This window comes from Zootoca vivipara, chromosome 4 (genome assembly GCF_965207765.1).
Source record: "Zootoca vivipara chromosome 4, rZooViv2.hap1.1, whole genome shotgun sequence".
NCBI classification, from domain to species: Eukaryota; Metazoa; Chordata; class Lepidosauria; order Squamata; family Lacertidae; genus Zootoca; species Zootoca vivipara.
This window is the reverse complement of record NC_142587.1, coordinates 42,114,127-42,138,702: the sequence shown is the minus strand read 5'-3', so window position 1 is coordinate 42,138,702 and position 24,576 is coordinate 42,114,127. Positions and strand designations below refer to the sequence as shown.

The following is a 24,576-nucleotide window of genomic DNA, read 5'->3' as shown; positions in this document are numbered from 1 at the left end:
ATCCATATGTAATTATGCTCATGGTATTGCTTGATGCATATCTAAGGGGTGATCAGATGTTATGATTATGGACACAGAAGGAAGTAGCATGGTGGAATAAAGCAGATGGTTGTAGGCATAGCACTCTTAATATCACTTTACCATTTGTGACTAGGAAACTGTGACCAGTAATTGGAAGATAGACTCAAAATGCCTAGCACCTGGCAGCCACCTGACTGCAGCATTTGTACTAGTTGCAGTTTTGGGACACTTTTCAAGCATAGCCTAGTAATGTGGTTCTTTGGAATACAAACCATTATTTGTATATTTAGATGTATAATTGGATAAATGTTTTGGGGAAAAATAAAATGATGTCAGAAAGAAATACAAAATGGAATAAAAAACAATGAAATGCTGAACATTTTGAAGAAAGAAAGGAATCCATTTGTCTTCTAATACCATTCTTCGTAATAATATGAGGCATCAGACATCATTTAAAGAAATAGTCATTTATAGAAATAGAATGGTATTTTTTAAAGTGAAAAGTTTGAACTGATTTATGAGCCTTTAAATAGAAGTGTGAGTAGGAGGACAAGCTATGGGGTGGAGAGAGAGAGAGAAGAATATGACATAATCCTCTTTTTTTATATCAAGCACATTTTGAGTGGAACTTTGCCTGAGCTGTGAACTCAGCTGGGCACACTTAGCTGAAAAGTATTAAAAAGCGTATTGTTTCTTGCTCGCTTGTTAATTAATTGAAACATCTGTTACCCTAGTTGTATATGCTTAATCACTGGTGTCTATGGAATTAGAAACCTACCCTTACACTTCCATTTTTTTAGAGTTTCCCACAGCTTTCTGTGACTATTAGGGGTGTGTATTTGGTTCATACAAGTCCCAAACTGAAGGAGGTTGCTTCAGAGGAATTCAGGGTCTTCCCAAGGCTTTTGGGTTGATTGAGTTTGCAAACTCAAAGATATTGTTGAACACCACCTCAAGTGCTTAGCCAGTGTTCGGGTTCCTTGAAATGAAGGACAACAGAGAGTGTGACATTTATGATATATAGTTTAATTACACATATATACAACCTGAGCCTATGATCACAGACAAGAATCATAGAGTTGGAAGGGACCCCAAGGGTCATCTAGTCCAATCCCCTGCAATGCAGGAATCTCAGCTAAAGCACTGTGTGTGCGTGCGTGCACACATGCGCCATCTAGTCCAGGATATTGTCACAGTGGCCAACCAATTGCCTTTGGGAAGTCTGCAAGCAGCACTCCTCTCACCTGCAGTTCCCGGCAACTGGTATTCAGAGGCATACTGCTTCTGACAGTGCAGGTGAAACACAGCTGATGGAGGTAGAATATAGCCAGGACTTTGGGTCCTGATCTCCTTTGTCCTCCCTTCACTTCTGGGAGGATGCAAACCATTCTGCAGAGGGAGGGCACCTGCTATAAATATTGAAAAGGTTTTCTTGCGCGTGATGAAACTTACTTGGGATTAGGGGGCCGCTTTAATGTGGATGATCCCAGTTCAGTTTGTAGCATCTTCATTCAAGCATTTCAGATAGCAGGGCTAGGAAATACCTGTGTCTGGACTCTTGGCAGAAAGCTGTTGCCAGTGTGATGTAATAGGACTGTACCGGATGGGCCAAAGGGTTGACACAGCACAAGCCATCTTCACAGGTTCATATGCTGCTGCAGCAACTCCCTGATTGTGTGTGCGCACCTTTCCCTTCTCTGTGCCCTAAAGAATGGGGAAAGAAAGCAGTATGCAATTATGTGACATTTAAGAGGAGAGCAGAAAGAAGCTGAAATCTCTGAGTGGGTTTCCCTCAATTCTGTCTCCTTGCCTTTCTTGACACTATGTAGGATTGTCTAACAATTTAAGGAATTGACAGCAGGAGATGAGAGAACTAAAGTGTATCTATTAATAAGAATGTGGAGGTGTGGCTGACTCAGATCTCTCCACTGCAGAGAGATGTGCACAGGCACATGCACATAGAGAGCAGCTGAGGATCCCAAATCTATGACAACAAACTATTCTGTATGAACAGCCGCCAGTGATTTTATCTTTTCTTCCTCACCTCAAAGCTATCATGCTAGTCTGCATATTATCTCTCTCATCATCTGACTTGGTATATCACATATCTATGGTAAGTTGCCAGTCCCATATCCCTCTTCACTGCGCACACCATCAGCCAGATCTTGGGAAAGGCTGACATGCTTACCAATACAAAATGCAGCACTGGAGGCTCAATCCAATGCATATTTATTTGGAAGTACCTGTATATCCACCTGTGTTCAGTTGGGCTTACCCCAGGTGACTGCACATGGGAGTTCAGCCTCAGAACACTATTCACATAATCTATGAGGAAGCCAGTATAGCAGCACCAGATAATATTTGTACCTCATCTGAGAACATAGTCTTTATATCATAACACCAGCTCCTCCTGCGTGCTTTTATCTCATTGGCCAGATCTGCAGCATCCCACATCATAGGTCCATGGAGTTGGAAGGGACCTCAAAAGTCATCTAGCCTAGTCCCCCACCTATGCTGGAAATCTACTGCCAAAGGCCCATATTATCCAGCATTCTGTTCTCATAGCAACCAACCAGCTGCCTAAGGAGCAGAGTGCAAACTCCAAGAAAGGAGAGGCCACTATTTTCCAAGGCCATCCGTTCCAGCATTCTAGCATGGAAAGCTGATTTAGTTCAGTCAAAAAAACAAAACAAAAACCCTCTCAAAATTTAAACCCATTGAAACAACAGGAAAAGGTTTAGTCCATCAGTGTGACAGCCCTTTAAATAAATGGAAATATCATCTCATGATTACCTCTTCTCTAGGCTAAACATACCAACCCCTTAAGACTTTCCTCACAGGCCTTGGCTCCAGGCCACTCAACACCTTCCCTACCCTTCTGTGCAGATGCTCCATTTTGTCTCTATCCCTCTTATACTATGGTGCTGTTTAGCTTGCAGTCTGCTAAAACACACAAAAAAATTAGTTACTCCTACCAAGCCACCAGCTAAGTGACCATTCATAGAACACCTTTGCTTCAACACATGTAGCATGTGTACCTGTATAGTAGAATGGGGGGAGCAATCCAGAATGATACTTGAAATGTTGCCTCCTTCTCTTTGTCTTCTCTAGCACCTGCGACATCATGTGATCAGCAAATTCAACCTTGATGATCCTATACTTCCAGGACACACGAGTTTGGTTGCACGTATTAGACAGATTCCACAGGAGCTCCCTCTAAGCAAAATCTTCAGGAAGACAAGATGAAAGCTGGCCATATCTGCACATAAGTGAATAGAAGCATATCGGTTGGTAAGTATCTATTTCTATAGCAAATCAAAATGTTTATGGTATCCTCCATATATAATTTATAAAGTGGAGAAAAAAAGGCTCTCAGCATCAAATATTTATGATGAACTGTTCAACCAGAACTACATACAAGTCTCTTTTGCATATTGTATTTTCAGCACAGAAACATATTGGTATGTAACAGATAACAAAACATATCTGTTACATACCAATACTGGGGCTTATTTTGAATCACATAGCCCATTTAACTTATATCAGTTTCTGGCTCTATATCTTTCTGCTTTTCTTTTCTTCCGAGTCGTGGTGTTTCCCCAAGTAGTCTCCCTCAGTCGAATAGTCAAAAAGCACTCCTGTTTTGAGCACAATCTTATATTTGTTTTCTGCTTCCTGAGAGGGGTGCAGGTTTTGACAGAAGCCCCATTACTCCAGTAGAACTTGAAATACACACCAGCATGAAATATATTCCTGGTGGAACAGGGTATGTCCTAAAAGGCCTTCCCACTTGTTATCTAGGGGCTAAAGCCCTTTTCCCAGTAGACTGGCTATAGAGCAGGCATCCCCAGACTTCGGCCCTCCAGATGTTTTGGACTACAATTCCCATCATCCCTGACCACTGGTCCTGTTAGCTAGGGATCATGGGAGTTGTAGGCGAAAACATCTGGAGGGCCGCAGTTTGGGGATGCCTGCTATAGAGATACAGGGAGTGTTGTGTGTGAGAGAGTATGTTCCTCTCCTTGCAAGTTCATTTTCTCCCTCTAAGTGAGTGGAATATGGGCATCGGGGTAAGGTTACCAGATGTCCCCGTTTCCTGGGGACAGTCCCCAGATTTACAAATCAGTTTCCTGACAAAATCCTATCATTCCTATTGAAGTTGAAAAGTGTCCCCGGATTCATTGAAAAAAATTCTGGTAACCTTACATCAGGGCTGGCACCCAGTGCTTGATTTGTGGGCCCTGGTAGAGTTTCAAAGGACACTGGAGTCACACCTGCCTTTCCAGGCTGTATTTGCTGGCTGTGTGGTTTTTGTTTCCCCTCCCCTAAAGAAAACATATCGCGTACAGCTGCCATACATCTGGCAGAGCAGAGGTGTTTTTCTCCCTCCACTCCTGATATAAGTGGTGTGCAGAATTACTCTAAGAGAAAGATGCACTTTCAGCAAAATCCTACAAATAAAATAGAGTGGAATATGTGGTACTGCTAAATTTCCAAAGAATCAATAGTTTATATTAAACAGTGATTTGCATGTACAAAAAAGTTTTGTAAAATAATTCATATTCCACTGAATCATTCCATCTTTCCAGTTGTAGAGAACTGGAGGGTGGATATGTTGAATTTAGCTGTGATCTTAAAGTGCTCCATCACCACCAACCAATAAAAAAGGAGCAGCACAATGCCTTGAAGAATGTGGAATAAGGGAATATGTTCCAGGAGTAAAATTGCTTGTACTTGAGTCTCATTAAAGTTGATGGAACATAAGAATACAGCTAAATGCTTAACTGCCTAACTATAGTTTCAGGACTGTATTGTACATTCGAACATTGATTGCTATATGTTTAGTTGGTGAGAAAAATTCACTAACAAATCATGTCAGTTGAACTTAGAAAGCTGGTTTTTTTTTAAAAAAATACCCAATATTCTAAATAAATTAAAATGTCCCTGCTTATGCAGTGGAATCTCCCCTTCCCCCAATCCTCTGGAACAGATTTTGTGGGGTGGCGCTGTGGTTAAACCACAGAGCCTAGGGCTTGCTGATCATAAGGTTGGCAGTTCGAATCCCTGTCCCAGTTTGACTTCTTCCTTGACCAATTAAATCCAGCAGGATTCATAGCCTCTCATCAATCCTTCCCAGAGACTATTTTTCACAAGCTATCCTAACTCCCCTAAAACAACAATTTAATGGGCCCAACATCCCTCAAGATGTTGCTGATTTATTGAAGACCAGATATTTTACCTAGGTCAATTTTTCCAAGACAGATGAAAAGCACCAGGGAAACTGCTCATGTTTCAGCTCTTGCTGAAGCAACAGCAACAGTTTGACCCACAGCATTAAGCCAACCCACCAGCAGCTCCACTGGTTTCCAGGCAACTGAAGATGACTCATCTTTGTCCCCGTAACACCAGGTCTGAGCCTCCAAGCCCAAGCACTCAAGGAAACATAACCAAGCCAAAACAACCAACAATACTAATCGGAAATGGGATGAGGCCTGCTCCTTTCACTACTCTCCTTTGCCAACAAACTCTTGTCTTCTGCCAACATTCCTCAGGTGAAAATAGAGACATTCTATTCTACATCAATGTCACTTCTTAAGCATTTCCTCCTGGTGAAGTGCAAAAGTTATTAGAGGAAACACACAAAACTGCAGTATTTTTAGCATAAAACCCCCAAAATCAATAAATATAACTATGGTAACTGTGCATATGTACACACACACACACACACACACACACAATATTAACAATAAATACATCATTATAAAATAAAATAAATAAATACAACATGGGTGAAAAGTCTTCCTTGCAACAAAACTAAACAATTTCTCTTCAGTGAGCTATTGCTTCCAATTTCAACTGGAGTTTTTAAACAACAAAACTTCCTATGGAACTCTTAGAGAACATTGATGCTACTACTGAAGGTTATAACGTTAGCACAGACAATCCCCACTTCAACTTAAGTTTGTTGAGGTTTGCGCTATTCTTGCCATCAAGCCTCTGTATATAGCAATCACTTTCTTTTTGTTCAACAATTGCCAGGATTGGCACAAATTCAAATGGCAAAGCTTACCCATCCACTTCACACACCCAAACATGGAGCTTCAGAGAGAAGGGGAAGTTTCTTGCATTTCCTTCTGACACCACTTCTCACCTGTTAGAGTCCAGTGGCATATTCGGGGTACTCTGTCAGAGGTGTCTAGGTGGAAGTCTCCGTCAAGAAGCCAAGCATGGGGCAGATGGGTCATAGAGCTTCCAGTGGGGGCCTTAGGATGGCCACCTCAGTAGATCGGTGTCTTGGGGGAGACCACATTCCTTGGCACAATGCTGAAGCTTCTTCAGCCCTCTGGCAGGAGGCTGAAATGGATATACACCCAATGCCTGAGAAAAAATTCCACTTACACCTGTAATCAATAAAGTTGTTGTCATTTCTAGACCACATTGTCGTCTGCTTGAGTTTCTTCATTGAGTTTGTTCATTACACCTTAACTATAGCCACTGCACAGGGAGTGTAGTGCTATGATTTGGACCACCATTAGTTACTACCTCCAAGACTCTCACTAGTGTCTCACATCCTCATAACACTTATCTCCTACAAACCTGACATAGGAAGGTTGTAAAGGTTCCCGTTTCTTTTTCTCAAACTTGCCATTCCAAACAAATTATTTTCAATAAATTGTTGACAGTTAATCAAAATATATCTTACTTACTGAAACCTCAGGATTTATTATTTATTCACTTCTTTAAAGCATTCTTATGTTTCTTTTTTGTTCCAGTTCTGTTAGTGCACACTATCTGAGTTCTCTACTAGAGGGTGCATACTTACACACACTTCTGCACACATATTGTGTGAGCCTGTTTACTACGATTATGTCTGGACAAACTTTAAAATGCACCCAGGAAAATTAGAGTCTAAAGGAAACTGGAATAAACCCAACCTTGGGGTTGTGGAGCTTCTTATTGTAAAATGGAAGATAATTTATATGTTAATTGCAGCAACAGAGTTTTGATAATTTTGCTTCTAACAGACAACTCCAGAATAATGAAGTGCTAATGAAAACATTTGAAATTCTTTTAAAATAAAAGGCTAGAGAATTAAGTTTAACTAAAGAGACTGGAGGAAAGAATGAAGAAAAAGGAATTACCCATGTAGAAAGAGCAGCATTGCAATCATTAGAATATTAAGCAGGAGTCACACTCTATACATTGTTTCTTCTTTTTCTTATTAATTTGTTGGCATTGAACTTACAACAACGAGGCTTTATTTTGTATTTAAGACATGACATACAGCATCAATATTCATTTTAAGAAAACAATGGGTCAAGAATGCAGGAATATAATGGATTCAAATATGTTAATTAAAGCAAGTTCACGGAAGGAATGTTTCCTATCCCTTCCATTGCCCACTAGCCCCCTTTCCCCCCACCTTGCATTGTTCAGAAGGTTCCTTGACTACCCTAGGCTTGCCATACGTCCAGAAAATACATGCCATGAAATTGGATGCCTCAAATGGCATCCTGGGGGATTTTTTTTTAATTTTAAGGGATGTCCAGAGCAGCGGAAGGAATGTCTCTCGTTACGTGGGAGACCCAAAGTGTACTTGTGCTCCCCCTCCAAGCACAGCAGCCCCAATGGAGGAGGAGGGGAGCACAGAGGACGCCAGCCGTCCAAAGAGAAAAATGACTCGGTTATCCTGCCCCTGCCTTCCTCCCCCCTCAGGAGCAGCTACATTACCTTCTCGAAGCTGCTGCCTCAAGGAGGACAATTGCTCCCCTTTCCAGGATGTAGAGCAGGAGGCAAGGATCCCGTCTCAAAGGGAACAGGGTGCCTGTGGCTACTTGCTTGGGATCAGGTCCAAAGGAACTTACCTCTGCACTCCCATCCTCCCAAAGCAGGGGGGGGGGAGAGAACCTCAACAAAGAATCTCCCTTTCTTTCTAAAGAAGAAGAGGAGGAGGAGGCTCTTTGAGATGCTGGTGGATGGGTTTGGTTTTGGGAGAGGGGTTGGAGGGGAGGCTATGGCACCGCCCCCCCCCGGTGTGTGTGTGTGTTAAGAAATAAATAAAAATAAATAAATGAAGTTGAAAGTTATGTTGAAAGATTGGGGGGGTTACATGTGGCTGTCAAAGGAGGAGAGAAATTATCCTTATGCGAATTTACATATGTTAACTTACCTTAGGATCCACACCAAGGAGAGCTCTGCTAATTACAGCAAATGCTTCTATGGGTTGCGGGATATGTTATATTTCAATTTAATTAGCTCGTAAAGGAGCTGCAACAAGAATAATGAGAAATATTATTTCAGCAAAGCAAGACATCAGTTGGAAAGTCTACATGCACTGTAATGTACAAAATTGACTGTGATATTCAAGCTTTGGGCAAGCTGTCAAAATGGCTGCTGTGCCTCAGTGAAAGATGAAGAGGCCCACTAATCGAGCACAGCACCTGTTTATTGTTATTTCTAGGCCTCCTTTCCCTTTCTTTCCTTTCTCTTTTTTGTTGTTGTTGAAAAAATCAAACCTAACCGCACAGCTATACACAATAGGAAAGCACACTATGATAAAGGGAACAGCAGGACTCCTGTGAACAGATTCACACATTTACATTGTCAGGGCCTGGTCTTTTCATTCTAGAACAAGCCATGTGCCCTCGATCAAAGCAGACGTAGTAGAGAGCTGAAAGCCCTGGCTATATAATCTTGCTGCATTAAGAGATATTTCTTGTGTTTGATTACTCTAGTAGCCAAGCTTAAGACAGGGTCCTATGGAATGTTTCCATCATCAAGTTGTTTTGTGGTAAAAAGGCTTCAAAATGAAATTATTATTCCTCTCATTTACATGGTCACATTCCTCTTGACCTTCTCCAAAGGGTAATTCTGAAGCAGCTCAAAGGATCGTAGTAAATGGCAGCTGGCTACTTGGGTCTAGTACTGCAAAGGCAATTTACCAAGCTGTTGGGCTTGTCGTATTTGCCAATTCCTTTGTCGTCTATTTTTAGCAAAATAATTCACTAGCTTTGAAATGTATAGAATGCACATGTGTAGACAGGTTATTAAAATGAATGCCTTTCTCAATGTAATGGTTTTTCTAGCTATTGGAACAACCTTGTTTTGTTTCACCTGCATTTACTCCACTATTTCTTTCAACTCTTGTGGGTAAGTCCTGACAATCAGAAAAAGCTCAGTAGTATTAGCAGAGCAGAGCACATATTTCACATTCAAAAAGTCCACACTGCTCACTTTAATACTAGGCGTCTCCTGATACAACAGTTTCAGGTATCAAGTGTGAGAAAGACCTTGGCATGAGTCCTCAGGGAGCAAGAATAACATGTAGTCCAGTTCTGAAGCCACCTGCACTGTCCTCCTACAATTAACAGCAGATAAAGTAGGATAAAGCAGAAAAGGGGATTCCGTAAAAGCTGAGCATCATATCATTTCCTAATTTAAAAGTAGGCTGCCCATTTTACAGACACACAAACACAGTTTAGACTTTTATTACTTGAAGGACTACCTTAAATAAGATTCCCACTTATTTGTCCAGCTCTCTGCAGCTTCCCTGACTGCTTGTGCTTCCTGGTCTGAAAAGCCCCATGGGAGGAATTAGAGATTTCCCCTTAGACAGACAGACTGAAGAACACTAGTGAAAATATTTGCAGAAGGAAAGGAAGGATCCAGGCATACAAACACTTCTTGGCTACCTCAAAACTAAAGTGAAAGCATAAAAAACATTGAAACTTTTTCACTAATATTTTCACTCCTGTTTCATAACCTTTGAACAAAATTCAACTTTTCATTAACTGATGAAGGCTGGTAAAAAAAAAAGAAGACAAGATAAATTTTCAGCACACACTAATAATACCTGCTAAAAAATCACAGGTTTCTCTTTGAGTAGGCAATATTCAAACAGCTACATTCTGCAAAGATGTGTGCAGAATACAGGATCCTTTCTGGGTACAGGATACAAAACTGGATTTGAAGTGGTACTGTTCACATGAACAGACCACGGGCATGAGTAGTACCTTGTGCAAGCAAACTGGCTGCTGCTTGTGGGAACCAGTAGACTGCACAGTAGCTGGTGACAGCAGGTACAGAATCTGGCCTGGTGAGTGAGCGCTGATCTACAGGACTGGATGAGCTACATCTCTTAATTCATCTCTACCATTTCGTCTTGCAGCTAAAGAGTGTGAGTCACATTGTCGCTTAGCCTCTGTTGCCATGGCAAAGTACAGTTGAACAGACATCGGGAAACAATTGCATAGGTTTTTCTGTTAATGTATTGTCAGCTCATTTATTTTTATTTTGTGCTATCTTGGTTTCCTGTGTGTTATAACCCTTTAAAGTTAAAAGCCTAAAAAACACTAAAAAATATAACCCTGAAAAAATCAAGATAATGTATCACAAAATCCCAACCAACCCCGCCCCATATTAAACCTTGCCATTGAAAGATGGCAGAAAGACTGTGTGGTTGTTGTTTTATTTTTAAGTGCGAGGGTGGAGAGTTCTCTTGCTGATGGAACAAGATACCTGTTTTGGATGCTGCAAGTAAGAAGCAGATAAGCAGCTGCATGTGTGACTCTGTGTAGCTGTTTACGGTGCTTCTGGTGTAACAAAGCAGGAAACTCACATATATTTGTTACAAGGTTTCCATACATCATACATGGGAAGGATGACTGCACAAACCACTTCTCAGGACAAGATGCAAGAAATGCGAGTGCATGTGTCAGTTGTCTGTAACTGCTTTAGTCATTTCTCCATAGGAGTGCTCATATGAATGTCTCTCCCATGGTGATGGGAACAGGGGGGCTGGTGCTCAAAACTCCTATGCCCATCCACTGGCAATTTCCCATGTATGACACAAGGTTCTATACTTGGACCAGTATATGCACGTGGAGCTCCTTCATGTTAAGGGACTCTTGGACATGTGTATGTGGGTGTGGTGGAGGTTGAACCCTCTCAAAACCAGAATATATGTCTTCCTGGCCATGCTCCCATGCAAGTCGCGTGACCCACGCAATAGCATGGAACCAAAAAGGTGTGCTTTTTCTGGGGCTGTGCTCTTGCATGACAAAACCCCCAAAACATGCCTTTTGGGATGCCACGCAAGATTGCGGGTCTGAAAAAAGCACCTTTAGGGGTCGCAATCACAGTGCAAAATCATGCGACATCATGGCACCCAAAATGGCTGTCGTGCTCTTACGCAGAAAAACAGGATTTCCCAGGTCTACTGGGACACTTGCATGGGTATGAATCAAGTATAATGTATTAATACTGTCTGTAAGCAGACTAGATGCTAGACTTTATTTTCAAACTGGCCTTTTTTGTGAAAATTGGAATTCAATTCAGGCATGCATCTAACAATTGGCTTCCACTCAAATCAAACATGCTAATTTATCTGTGTACCAGGGTAACTCTTGGAAAGTTTATCATCTTTCAGTTCAGTACAATAGTGACTGGAGGAGCCAGACCAGCTGAACAACTCTGTACGTTTCAAGGCCGTGTATTGTCAATCCTATGCATATGTGATACTAGTGGTTCTAGTGCAGCTGCTTCTCATTTTTAAAATACACATTGACAGACAATTTAGTTTCACAAAGTCAAACCAATATTGGCAGTAAGTCCCTGGTCATATTTTCACCACAGGAAAGTCCTCTCCTTTTCAGTAAAAGAATGAACTGGAGATCTGGATTCAGATTCAAAACCCAGTTCTCTAATTGGTCATCCGTGCTATAATGTCTAAACCAGGTGGTGTGCTCCAGATATTGCTGGACTACAACTCCCATCGTCCCTGACCCATGCAGTCTGAGGCTGTTGGGAGTTGTAAGTTAACACCTGGAGGTCTTGGCTGCCACTGTCTATACAAAAGTAAGAAACATATATGGCACCTGAAAGCACTCACTTGCTTTATAGCTCTAGAAAGTTTCTGAATGTTTTTAAGAAGCTTATACAACTTTGCTTCTATTCCCATTATACATTGAACAGACACCAGGAATGAAATTTGAAATAAATCTTTTCCTGCTTCAGCATTTTGGACAACCAACATGAACGTGTTTGTTTGTTCAAAAGCTGGACGTGAGATCAGAAAGCCGCCTGATGGTTTGGTCCAAGCAAATTACCAGATGTGGAGGATGGTCCTTCCATCTGCTCTGAAACTGAATTTGAAGTGATGGGCTAAATAGTGCAATTTATAGCCAATACTATAACTGTCTTAGCAGTGGGATTTTAAGGTTGAATCTGACTGGCTGGCAGTAACCAAAATTGGCAATATTTTCCTATGAATAACAACACTGCTTTGTGTACCTTCTGTCTTCAAATGAACGGTCTTTCAAAACAAGAGAAAGAAACACTTAACTGTAAAGGTTGTGTTGGCAGATGTCCTGTTTTTTACTTAGTCACTTTAAGGGAGACAACCCAAGCTTCAAAGTGTTCTGCTGGCGCAGACCCCAGAGGACCGGAGGCTTCATATGCACCCCTCCTACTCATTTGCTATTCAGTCATAACCCCATTTGGTGGATGAAAGCAGATGGCATTCTAAAACTGTACATCTAATTTAAGGTTGTCAAGTTAGCATTTTTAGAAAAGATTTGCACAAAGCTGATCAGATAGAATAAAAGCACTTAAGATAACAGAAGGAAGAATCCAAGAGAGACTATTGGGAGTTAAGAACAGAAGAAAGGCAAGGGAGCATGAGAGTCTGCAGAGACCCAGATTTAAAAAAAAAATCTAGCAGAGAAACAGTAGAAATCTGAAGTAACTGAAATGCTGATTATAAAGAAAGGATACAACATTAAACTCTCTTCTCAAACCAGTTAATCTAGAGTGCTTGCATCTGAGCTGATTGAGTTCCAGTAAGACAACAGGGTCAAGTCAGTTTAAATCAAAGCATCTCTGTTTCAGTGGTAAGTGGATCACTATCTAGGAATACAGAAGTCCATGTAATACACAGAGATAAAGTATGAGTGGAAATTAAGTATAAGACTGTGAATATATATATATATATATATATATATATATATATATATATATATGAACTTTACAAGAGGTTTTTTGTTTTAAAAAATCCCAATAGGTCTCTGTCACTTCAAATGATAATATCAAGTTCAGGTCAGGTTACTACAGTATTTGAAGGGTATTAAGGCTGATTCACACATGTACATACCGTACATCACTTGGGATCTCATCATTCAGCGACTTCAACAACAGATGAATTAATTTCCCTTGGCTTGATCCAGAATGAGCTTGGCAAATGCTATTTTTTAAATACTAAAGGGAAAATAGCTCCCATTCTGACCCTCATAGTGATCACAATGATATGACTTGAATGACACCCTTACATGTTACAAAGTCTATAGCCTTTTTCAGGTATCCAGTAGCAAACACTTGAAGGAATTTGGAGAGCACGGCAACTATTCTCACCTGCTAGATGCCGATGCAAGCACTGGCTGGGACCCTTGGCTGATGAGAGACTGGTACACACAGCTCTCTCCAAGGGGACCAGAATTTGAACAATTCCAATTCCAATTCCAATTACCATTAGGAAATCCTATGTATGCTCAAATGCCAATATGTGCATAGGGACCCCTTCAGACTGCCATTAATATCTAACTACTCAGGTAACAATGCAGATGACCATTTGAGTGTTGAGAGGGTGGAAATATATGTTGGAAATGTAAAGATAATGAAGGTACCTTTTTGCATATGTGGTAGAAGGGCATATGTTGTAGAAGGGCAATAGACTTACAACGAGTTAAATAATTTACAACGAGTTTAAAAAAATGTTTAAGATAACCTTTTATATAAAGCCAGAAGCCTTCTTGCTTGGAATAGTGGGGGAGGAGATATCAAAGAACTTAGAGAGACTGTTTATGTATACTACCACGTCCGCCAGAATGCTATTTGCCCAAAAATGGGAAGAAGGCACACTGATGAAGGAAGAATGGATAGTCAAGATGATAGACTATGCCAAAATGGCAAAGCTTACCGTGAGGATCAGACAAGATGATAAAGTTTATAGATTATGTTAAAGAACACTATACAGTGGTACCTCGACTTATGAAGGCGATCTGTTCCGCGGCGCTCTTCGGAAGTCGAATCCTTCGTAAGTCGAAGCATCCATTTTCCACAAGCACAAAGCGCGATTTTGCACTTTACGCATGCTCAGAACGCACACGCGGCGAAAATACTTCTGGGTTTGCCGACTTCGGAAGTCAAAACCTTTGGAAGTCGAGGCATTCGTAAGTCGAGGTACCACTGTAAATATGTTAAAACGTTAGCAGGGTTGTTGTAACATTTATGAGGTGTTAAATATGGATGATGTATTTATACTTAAGATTTGAAAATTACAGAGGAAAAATAATGATATGCAAGATGATGAATGATTGAATTTGGAAGTCAGGGGGAAGGGAAGGAAGTCAAACAAGATGAATTTGGTGTATAATTGAATGTTAAAGTGTTGTTTTAAAAAAATCTGGGAAAATAATTTTTTAAAAAAATGTTGAGAGGGTGGAACAGCTGGTATATTTTTGGAAATGTATTCTAGTAGTGAACAACTGAAGACAATTTCTGTTTAACTCTAAATGCTCATGTATTGATTTTGCTGAAGCAATGGGACAGTACTTCATATCAGGATTTAAATTGATAAAACACCACCAAAACAGTTTAATATTGTGTGAAACATCAAATAATATATTCCTTAGTGCTTTTACAGCCATACAAGTAAATATTTGTATATCTCTGCATGGTTTTGCAGAAATGTAATATAACATTGAGGGACGCGGGTGGCGCTGTGGTCTAAACCACTGAGCCTAGGACTTGCTGATCAGAAGGTCGGTGTTTCGAATCCCCGCGACAGGGTGAGCTCCCATTGCTTGGTTCCAGCTCCTGCCCACCTAGCAGTTCGAAAGCATGTCAAAGTGCAAGTAGATAAATAGGTAACGCTCCGGTGGGAAGGTAAATGGCGTTTCCATGCACTGCTCTGGTTTTGCCAGAAACGGCTTAGTCATGCTGGCCACATGACCTGGAAAAACTGTCTGCAGACAAACGTCAGCTCTCTCAGCCTGTAAAGCGAGATGAGCATCGCAACCGCAGAGTAAGCCATTTCTCTCTTCAATGTCTATGTAACTTTGATGGGATTTATTCATCGAAGTTTCATATTCATGGGGTGGCGGACACACATTGCTTTTCAATAAGTATCTGAGAATTTTATCTAGCACTATAGGTATTACCTTCAATTTAGAACAAATGTATTCTAAATGTAGGCAAGTGGGGTTATTTCATCCAATATCTTCACAAGAGATATAATCTCATTTGACTAACAGGCTTTATAAAGTTAAGAATAAATGTGTTTCGACTTAGTTATCAGGCCTCTTCAGTGTTTTGGATCAAAAGTGATTCAAATTCTAGATTGGCAAAGGAATTACAAGGTACCCTTGAGCAATTCATTGTTTTCACTGTCACTTGTGTTAGGGGAGATTTCACATATTCCTTCCTCTTTTCCCTAAACACTAGTTCTAGTTCTCCATCCAAACCACTATTCTGTCACCATTTTTGGAGAGTTGCCTTTGTCCTACCAGATCCCCCAGTCATAGTTTAGAGACCCTTTTCAGGCTTACACTATGGAATGTCCTGCCAAAATGTTAGGCAGACACTTTGGTGTACTGTTTCTGGTGCCTACTAAACACTTTTTTTAGGCAAACAGGTAATTTAGACATATATTTTAATATGGTATTTTATTTTGTATATTTTTAAGTATCTGATTTTACTCATATTTTGAAGAGAAATTCAACCTCTTTTTAACATCTGGTTTTATCAGTATTTTAGTGCATATTTCATGTTTTATGCAAACCATAAAAGTTTTGATGATTTATTTATCTATTTTATAATATGTATACATGGCTTGATTGTAAACAAACAAACCAACAAGCCTCAGTTTACAAAAAGATAAAACAACAAAATCAATAAAATTTTGGAACCATACTTTAAAGCATACAAAAGTTAAAATACTAAAACAGATTATCATTATCTCAACTTTCTAAGCATCTGCTTAAACATCATATGAATCCTGTTAAATAAACAACAACAAAGAACCCATAGCTTTTGAAAATGTAAAGATAAACAAGAATGCAAAACAAGAAAAAACTTGACCTTTTTAGGGGGGCACTCAGGCAAAGTTGTTGAGGAAAAACACCCACACAAGCAATAACACAGAAAGTTTCAACCATCTCAGTAGCCACTCACCATTTCTTCTCCTGGTCCTGTAACTGTAAATGACTGAGCAACAAAACTGGTAACATAGAAAGTTACAAAGAATGTGTCTAGTTTCAAAGAATGTGCTTTGGAGGTGTGGGTGGGGCCTCCAAACTGTTGGTTAGTCTCCTAACAACAGATGGAATTAAAGCCTTCATAATAGCCCTGCCTTATTAGGCAGGTCTAATCAATCACATGTTGTTTTTGCTTAGAAACACCTGAGCAGGACCTCTTTGCCATAGTTATACTTTCAGATTAGGATTGACTGAGGACTGTAGAAATCTGATTGGCAGAAATGTCTGCAGAGTTTCTCTGAGTTGAAACAGAAGTATAAAATGTGTGTGGGACAAGAAAGAGTATGTGTGGCTTTGAGATTTTGGATGAAAAGTTTCTGAAAATTGCTAGACATTCTGCTTGAGAGGGCTAGGCCCCAATAGCACTATGGATTAAGCCTCCACTGTTTGAGCAAATTATAGATTGAGTTTTGAGCTACTTCTCTCATCCTGAGTGAAGGACAACATGTGTCTTTTTTAAAGTCATAATGAAAGCTCATAATGTAGCTAATTCACTAACTTCAGTTCACCTTAGTTAATTCTTCAGGCTCATTTCAAATGAGGCCTGAGATCAGCATGCTTTAGAATTAGCCAGGCTAGGACTGGATTGCGGGACTGATTGCTGAGGTTAGTGATCACTGACTAATTCAGTGCAATATGCTGTTGTTGCACTTAGTTAATATCCTTAAAGATACACTCCAAACTGAAGCGGCCATTCCACACAGTGTACTTATATTATTGGATTATGTGGAAATAGAGTGGGCCCTCATCTTGATGAACACTAAAAATTTAAATCAAGAGCTCTTTTAATAATTAACTTGAGTGCTCATGCATCAGGAGCAATGAAAAAGTAGGAGAGGGGTTAGCAAAATCCAGTGGTAACTGCTTCTAGTCCATTAAGAAAGGAGCCAAATCAGTCCTCCATAATGCTTAATCTTGTTAAACTGTAGCAGCTAATGGAAGGCTTTTTATTAAAAGCCATATGTCTGTGGAATCTTAAGTGTAGGAGAAGATATGACAACAACACTCACATGGTGACATTTTCCTTAATATTCTCTAGGAGTCAAGAAAACCTTTCTTCTGACATTTCTTTGATAATGAACATTGGAGTTCTGAGTAGATGTAGATCGATTCTTATCATGGGTGTTAAAAAGTGCAACTCGGTCACATACATGTTTACACAGATGTAAGTCCCATGTGACCAACAACCCTTAAAACAGTGTTCATAGGATTGCAAACTCTTTCTTTCTTGTAGACACTTAAATCATTACTACAGTATAGCAATATGTTGCCCAATAGCAAAAGGAACTAAAACAAAATAAGTCTCATTTGTAGCACCTGAAGCAATGAGGCAATGGAACACAGATGCTATGTCTTTGAGGTATCGTACTGCAGCTCACAATCTTATGCTACCATTTACACTGCCAAGTTAATAAAAACAGTCTTTGGATATCTCCAGCCAACAGGGCCAGTGCCAGGTTTGAGAGGGCACTGAGGCCAGAAGTATTGCCTGGGGGACACAAAAAAGGGGGGTGGGGAGGGTCATTTGGGGGAGTGAAAATGTCCCTATTTTCATTTGAGGAATGTTGGTAAGTATGGATACCTCCCCCCAGCCACACCTGCTACAAAAAGTGGAAGGGCTGCTTTTCATGCAAAAAATCCCAGGTTCAATTCTCAACATCTCTAGGTAAGGCTAACTCTCTTTGAAATCCTGGAAAGCTGCAGGCAGCCATTGTAGGTAATACTGAGCTAGATAGATCAATCAATGGTCTAACTCACTAGAAGGCAGCTTCCTAAAATCCCACTTAGCCCCTCCAAAAGACTGGGTAATCTTGCACTGCAGGTCTGCCAATGAGCAGATGAAGCTGTCACCAAAACAGCAAATGAGAAGCAAGGGTGACATAGTCATTTAAAGGCCCATCTCTCTCCCCCCCCCCCACCTAATTGGTCCAGTGGCAGTGGCAGAAGTCCGTTCTTAAACCAAAGCGTTTTTAAACAATTACTGTAATCTGTTCCAGACTTTTACAAACAACCTCTAAATCAGCAATTTAACATGAATTTTATTATCTAACAAGACCACTGATCTATAAAATGAAAGCAATAATCAATGTACTATACTATAAAATAAGTAAAACAGTATTGTAGATGATAAAGATAAAAATTAAAAAATTATCTTACCTGCACTGATGATAGTCATTGTTTGGATGGGGGGGGGGCTTTTTATCCATTTCCGCAGTCACACAATCAATCAATCAATCAATCAGTAGCTGAACTGGGATCCATACAGACACCCCCCCCCCACGCTGCTGCAGGAAATGCTCCCCAGAGCGCGCACCTCCCGCAGCGGCATGGAGGGAGTTGAATGCATGCCAACCAGATGGCTGGTGGGTGCACAGCTTCCCTCCCAAGACTCTGCAGGGATTGCTCTCCTCCCGCAGCAGCATGGGGAGAGCTGTGCGCCCCCCAAACAGATGGCTGGTGGGCACACAGCTTCCCTCCCTTGCGGCTGCGGGAAATGCCATGACAACCCCCTTCACTCAAAACAGAAGTGCACCCTCAAACAGAGTACGTTCTTATACCCCCCCAAAAAACGCAACCCAGAACACTCATTTCTGGGTTTGAAGTGTTCGTAATAAAAAAGTTCATTAACTAGGCTGTTTGTAACCCGAGGTACCACTGTACATCCTGGCTTGGCATGGGCAAAGACCTGCCCCCAGCTCATTCAGTCATGAGGAAAGTATTCCAGAAAAGAAACTCCTGGTGATTTTATCCTATAATACTATGAAGGGTACTTGCAAGTGCTATTTTTTATTCTTCTTCCTTAAATACAGAGTAGCAAAATCATTTTACCTGGCATATGAATTAGATGGGCATTGCTAGTAGCCTTCATTATTTCAATCTATGCCAAATATTTTCTCATTTTTCTCTGCCAACAACAGTTGTAAGAAGTGCAGTAAAGGGAAGTCCACTCTTACCTTTCTCATCTAGCTCAGATTTTGGTAGAAAATTTGTTTTGTTTCCCCTGCCTATAATAAAAATGTTGAGGTGGGTTTTTTCCCCCCTTTCCTACTGTCCAAATACACGCAAAATGACACATTTCAGTGAGTCTAATTCAGATGGCTTGCGAAGCATAGCAATCTCTTGTGCCACATAAAGGATTTGCATAAAAATGAAAACAGGCTGGAAAAATACCTTCAGTCCTGTTAGCATGTTGGTTATGTTCCTGCAGGGAAATCACTCAGTACACTTGGCTGATTCTTTTGTTTTACCTGGATATGAAAGAAGTATGAGTGGTTCAGGTGTGAGTGGCTTTTAAAACAAAAACAAACCAGGAAGAGAATCCAGAGTATGGGATAAGCAGGCCTTTACACAGGGGAAACTTACAGAGAGCCCATTAATGCTGGATGGATATAATCTTCCCTTCAAACCACACTTTGATTTCTTTTTGCAGTTAAAGCGAAGCACCTTGTAAGAATTTTCCTTTTTTATGATTTGTATGGAGCAGGGAGATGACTGTTTGAATGTTTTGCTTATTGATCAGGCACAGAAAGACATCCAGCATGTATGTTTAATATTGTTTGAACTTGGGAGTATATAATATTTGTGAGGAGCTTAATCTTTTCAGCTTCTATGAATGAACAGAATATGAATTCTGCTATGAAATTGCATTGCCAGTACTTGGTGGTAGAAAAAGGACATGTGGAGGGGAAAGTGATAGCCTTTGAAGAACACACGACTTTTGAAGTAGAGATAAAATGACCTAGTGAGGGAGGGAAAGGTTGAAACAAACAAAAAAAAGAACGAGTGGGTGTTATAATGGGAAGAGAGCCATCTCAGCGGAGACTTTATCTGGAACACAGCTATCTGATTAAACAAAGTGAATTTTAGGAAGACAAGATGTAATATTTGAAGAAGAAACTCTTTGTGTCTTTAGGTATCTAGTTTACCCCCACAGTTTTTGCTCTCCCTATGAGCAAAATGTGCTTGTTGCACAGCAGGCTTCTATGTCATACCACAGATAGGTCTACAGTACTTGGTTTCAGAAGTAGCTCAGCTACCATGCTGAATAGAGTTGTGGGTCAAGAAACATTCAAAGTTTCCTGAAGCATGTGGAACTTCTTCTGAGGTTCTTTGGATGGCGCTTTTGGGCAGAAATCCTAGGTGAGGAGTCCAGGGCCATACAATATATTGGATCTTCATCTCTGGGGCAACTTCTGTGACCCTGGCTATATCAGCATCATAGGCCCAATATCAGTAGTTCCAAACGGGTGTGTACCATGGGATGCAGTTTCATGCAGAAAAGAAAAGGCATGGATTTGCATAGCCTTCTCAGCTGCTTCCCCAAACCTGGAGCTGACAGAAACCCCTCTTATTTCCTTCCCAATGATAGTGAAATAGGAAAAATAGCTGAAAACCAGAAAAGGGACATAGGAGCCCAGCAGGACAACGGGTAAGACCATTGGACCACTTTCCGATTTCCCACCACCACCTTAGGATTGCTCAGTTGTAGTATTATTTTCGAATGATTGCAAAAGAGAAATCTGAACACAGAAAGAAGCATACATTTTCTATCATTTTGTTCCTATAAGGAGAGCACTTGGCAGCACACATTTAAAAGGGTGGTTAAACAAGTTCCCTGGAGACTTCTTGGGAAATGTTAATTTAATATGAGGTAAATTAGATACCTAAAGACATAGGTTTTTCTTCAGACATAATGTTAATTCAAACCTAAAATGTCACAAAAAGCTGTCCTACTTGATAATGGTCTATATCCTGGTGACTAAGGTTGATGACGATAGTTAAATCCACAGTAATCCTGTCTGCGATTCTATTTATTACTTCCTTCTTTCAGAGAGAAATTCGATTCACTGCACATTTAAAGGCAAACACACTGAATTCACGCTTCCAAAATTTTAAAGGTAAAGGGACCCTTGACCATTAGGTCCAGTCGTGACCGACTCTGGGGTTGCGGCGCTCATCTCGCATTATTGGCCAAGGGATCCGGTGTACAGCTTCCAGGTCATGTGGCCAGCATGACAGAGCCGCTTCTGGCGAACCAGACCAGCGCACGGAAACGCCGTTTACCTTCCCGCTGTAGCAGTGCCTATTTATCTACTTGCACTTTGATGGGCTTTTGAACTGCTAGGTTGGCAGGAGCTGGGACCGAGCAACGGGAGCTCACCCCGTCATGGGGATTTGAACCACCGACCTTCTGATCAGCAAGCCCTAGGCTCAGTGGTTCAACCCACAGCACCACCCGTGTCCCTTCCAAAATATTAAGTGAACTTAAATACAATCATCCTTCAAAATTTGCAAATTTCTGAATTTTACAATGCCAAGTAATGTGTACAAAAATGCATACACTAGGCTAAAGTGTACATATAAATGCTTATATTATTGGAAGCAGACAAAAATGCATTGCATTAATGAAACTATCTTAGCAAAAATGTGTAAATCAGGCAAAAATGCATAATAAAAATGTATCTTAAGGAGGAATTTGCAATGAGATGCTGATGGATTTTCACGAGGACTTAAAAAAATACTGCAAATTGCTGTGGAAATGTAGAAAACTGGAGACTAGGGGGGAAATGTGAAACTGAGCAAAAACAAAAATTTTAAATTTATTCATCCCTACTTGACACATATTATATAACTGAATGTTTTATATATTCAAAATACAGGAGCTTACTGTGGGCAATGGGTTGTCTCCTCAAACTTTCTCATGTAGTTATCCCTAATCATTAAACTCAGTACTTCTAGAAAGGGAAGAAAATGCACCCACAGCTTCAGTAAGTGTTCTCTGAGGTTCAGAAGAGTTTTTAAATCCTGCAGCTAGGAAGTGTTAACTTTCGAGCCTTACACTTTACACTTCTGCTGTGAAGAAATGGAGAGACACCAGAAGCTTCAGGCGAAATTGTTTTGGATGCTAGCTCATCAGGAAGCTTCTGTTCTGAAATTCTCCACAGGGCTGACAAGAGAACTCACACAACCAAAGAACTAGAACTAGTGTTTAGGGAAAAGAGGAAGGAATATGTGAAATCTCCCCTAACACAAGTGACAGTGAAAACAATGAATTGCTCAAGGGTACCTTGTAATTCCTTTGCCAATCTAGAATTTGAATCACTTTTGATCCAAAACACTGAAGAGGCCGTGTTGGTCTGGATCTGAAGAAGTGTGCATGCACACGAAAGCTCATACCAAAATAAAAACTTAGTTGGTCTTTAAGGTGCTACTGAAGGAATTTTTTTATTTAACCAAATACAATAAATCAATAAGCTTTTAGAGCTTGTTTTAAATGGAAACTATTAACGGTTGAGAAAAACATATGGGTGGAAGTAACAGGGGGGAAAGCAAGAAGCAAAAAAAATTAACAAATCAAGACACACAAATGAATGCAATACACCAAAGCAAATAAAAACATTTGACCTTAATTTTGGCAAAACATCAAATGATGGAGAAGGGGATCAAATGACAGGAAGAACAGAGAGGAACATATTGCATAAAAATGTAAGGGGAAAGTAGGTCACACACAAAAAAACATACTTTTAAAAATCCATGAATGTTATCAGCATTATATGCATACATTCTGTATATTCTTATGTAAACACTCATATTTGCTTTATAAAATAAGGGAGAAAACTGCTAGCACTGTTGCCATGGTTACCACACTCAGAAATAACAGAATGGCGTCAGTGTTCGTTATTTTATACCTTACAACATTTGAAGTGCATGCTATGGACTATTTTTAATACTTTGTTTTCTCAGATACTGTATGGCTTGTGTTCCAGACAAACAGGGAAATCACAGGATTTGTGTTATCATTGCCTGCTTGAATGTACATACTCTGGAATGCTGGCTTTTCCAAAAGTATGCTGCCTGTTAGAAAATGTCATACAAAAATGATGCTGAATAATTACCAAACCACTAAATAAAGCAAAATCCATTTGAAAATAACAGGGTTTTTTTTTGTTATTAACTCAAGATTTCTCATGTAATAGCAATTTATAGAATTGTCCTATATCTGTTTAGCTAGTAACAAGTTACACTGAGTTCAATGGGACTTACTCCCAGGTCTATGTGTCTATGATTGCAATGTTAGTGTTCTTGCTCAATGCAGATTCTTCAAGATTACCAGTCAGCCAATGAAATTATTTCCCCAGTATAACTTGCCAACATACTTACAGAAATTTCATGCCCAAAAGTTCCTTTCCATGTATAACACCCTGAAACCTGTGGAAGAAAGGTAAAAACCAACATGAAAAATGAAACAATATGGACAAACAAGTTACTAGATCTACCCCACCATATGATAATTGATTTTCACTCTTCTTCAGCAGTTTTTGTGAAGCAGAGAAAAAAATGGTCCACTCTCTTTTTTTCTATACCCTAGTCCCAATACCAGATCCACACACCCACCAATGACTATTAGCTAAAAACCTCAAGAAATCCTAGGCATGGATCTTCCATGTCACATTTAGTTTGGCCCTTCTATTAAATGCTAATCTCTTTGCAATTCATTATATCCTAACTATGGTTTGTCAATGACTTGTTGTTCAGCTCTACTTAGTTATATTGACCTATGTTCCTTATCCATCCATCCATAGATGCATAGGTCCTTTCATACATGATTTCCCTTACCTTCTTTGGAAATGAATAATGAATTGATAAAACAACCCATAAGTGTTTCATATATAGAGATGGTCTACACAAGAACACTACACAAGCATTGGAGGTGAATTCTTTTACAATGCCATATATTCTATTAAAAACTATTCTTTCCCCAAATAATCTCAAAACAAAGCAAAACTCTATTGCAAAGGAAAGCAGACTGGGTGCAACTTAAATATGAATGCTTGAGTCTTGTAATTAATACAGGTGGGCGTTTCAGGCTAGCTAAGAAATTCCAACAGAATAAAATGTGAACAGATGAAACCTTTCCACCATTTTCTGTTTTGTTTTGGTGTTATAAAATGGTTTCTTTTGCTTTTAGAGGCTGCAAGGAGGGGCAAGAGTTCACAGAAAGGTACATAGGGAGGAGTTATGCACAGGAGGTTTAAAAGTTTAAAATAGAATCTGGGAAAAACACAGAGGCATCTTAGAAACAAAAATTCCCAAGTGGATATCCCCATTGGAAGTGGTGGCAGTCAAAAAACGCAACATGGGCACAAATTGGCCAACATATAAAGAATTATTAGAAGAAGATGAGGGCAAGTTAAAATTAAAAAGCTACAATGAATTAAAACATCTTCTAAATAGCTGGTTACAA

General features: G+C 40.0%; 1 long non-coding RNA gene across 1 annotated transcript; it reads right to left on the bottom strand.

Moving 5' to 3' along the window:
* Window positions 1-1,035: 1,035 nt before the first annotated feature.
* Window positions 1,036-8,290, bottom strand: LOC148685916 (uncharacterized). The gene is made up of 4 exons (XR_015949844.1): window positions 8,192-8,290; window positions 6,173-6,375; window positions 3,060-3,280; window positions 1,036-1,725 (listed from the first exon to the last, which is right to left on the bottom strand). It is a non-coding gene; the product is annotated as an uncharacterized LOC148685916 (long non-coding RNA).
* Between the last annotated feature and the right edge of the window lie 16,286 nt (window positions 8,291-24,576).